Below are 1896 nucleotides of genomic sequence, written 5' to 3' on the forward strand. Positions count from 1 at the left end.
ACATTCTGATGCAGCGTGTCCAGGAACTCCACATAACTCGCAGTTTGGAGTTACGGCATCCACGACGGCTGCGGGTGTTATGGTCAAGTTATCTAACTTTTGAGCAAGGGCATCAACCTTAGCATGGACATGGTCAAGGCTACTGATTTCGTACATTCCACCTTTTGTTTGGGACTTTTCTACTGGAGTTCTTTCACCTCCCTATTGGCAATGGTTTTGGGCCATGTTTTCAATGAGTTGATAGGCTTTGTTGTATGGTTTGTCCATAAGTGCACCGCCCGCGGAAGCGTCTACAATCAATTTTGTGTTGTATAGAAGCCCATTGTAAAATGTGTGAATGATCACCCAGTCTTCGAGACCGTGATATGGACACATCCTCATCATGTCTTTGTATCTCTCCCATCCGTCATAGAGAGATTCTGCATCTTTTTATCGAAATCCGTTGATTTGAGCTCTTAGCATAGCAGTTTTGCTCGATGGAAAATCTCGGGCTAAGAAAACGTTCTTCAGTTCTTCCCATGTAGTGACTGAGTTGGATGGTAAGGATTACAACCAAGCCCAAGCTGTGTCTCTTAGAGAGAAAGGAAAAAGACGTAGTCTTATCGCATCTTGAGATACACCATTCGCCTTCAAAGTGTCTACGTACTACACAAACTTCGTCAAATGTTCATTAGGATCGTCCGTAGGATTTCCAGCAAACTGATGTTGTTGGACAGCTGATAACAATGAGGGTTTCAACTCGAAATCGTTTCGATCGATAGTAGGGGCAGTAATGTTGTTGTGAGGTTCTTGTTGGACGGGGTAGCGTAGAACTTAAGAGGACGATTCTATGGTCCCACTGCAGCCATGGTTGGTTCTTCAACTGGTTCAGTAGTAGGAATGATGATAGCGGGAATATTGTACCTTCGTTGGTACTCTTGTATTTGGCGTCTTAAATATAAGAAACGCTTTAATTTTGCGATTGGTGGTACTAAGTTTTCGCCTTGTGAGTGAGTACTTGGCATACAATCGAGAAATAAGGGAAAGGAAATTAGTTTTTGCCTTAATCTATACTGCGTAACGAAAGAATCGTACTATTTGACTAAATCACTCCCTGACAACGGCGCCAAAAACTTGACCTGAGTCGTGACTGTATATAAAATATAGTTTATCGGATACTTGACTGCAAGTGCACAGTCTAGTCGTTTAGTTTTAAAAGATATCGAACCCATAAGGACCGATGGTCAAACTAATGCTATCAATGTTACTATGTTTAGCTAAGGCGATGATTTTTAGAGGTTCGGTTCAACAAAAATTAAATCTAAAGAAAATTAAGTTTTTAAGAAAATATTAATGAAGGGATATCAGTATGCAACGCATTAATTGTCAAGGATTCGATAAGTCACCGGTGTATATTTTTTAATTACCAAATACCTTTCATTAGAAAATACTCATTTAAAAGGCTTTATCTCACACTCTCGTGATTGTTGACTCGGGTTATACTTTTAAGTCAAAATGTACGCTCTCGCTGTCCCATTTGAAGTTAAAAATACTTTTTGAAAATAAATAAGTTCTAATTTCTTTTAAAGTGCTCTCGCTGTTTTTAAAATCAATGCCTAGTTTTTACTATCCAGTTCGACCCTCACGCTCTCGCGATTGTTGGTTCTAACCTTAGTTAATTTTCCACTCTCGTGGCAAAACCGTATTAAATAGCTTTTCACTCTCGTGACAAAGTTAATTAAATTCAAATTAAAAACCACAGCCAGAAAGATTATTTGAGAAAAGAAGTTTACACTGATTATTATTAAATCCCGTCTAATTAAATTGTTTACATACCAATACCGGTAGTTTAGTCGGACATGTCAGATAATGCAAACACAGACGAACAGAAACAATTTAACAATAAAGCAAACATGA

The 1896-nt window shown here is 38.6% G+C and overlaps 1 non-coding gene across 1 annotated transcript; it reads left to right on the forward strand.

The window, feature by feature from the left end:
• The first annotated feature begins 355 nt into the window (after positions 1-355).
• On the forward strand, positions 356-462 carry LOC127099399 (small nucleolar RNA R71). Its single transcript, XR_007793904.1, has one exon. It is a non-coding gene; the product is annotated as a small nucleolar RNA R71 (small nucleolar RNA).
• Positions 463-1896: the final 1434 nt, after the last annotated feature.

This window comes from Lathyrus oleraceus, chromosome 6 (genome assembly GCF_024323335.1).
Source record: "Lathyrus oleraceus cultivar Zhongwan6 chromosome 6, CAAS_Psat_ZW6_1.0, whole genome shotgun sequence".
NCBI classification, from domain to species: Eukaryota; Viridiplantae; Streptophyta; class Magnoliopsida; order Fabales; family Fabaceae; genus Lathyrus; species Lathyrus oleraceus.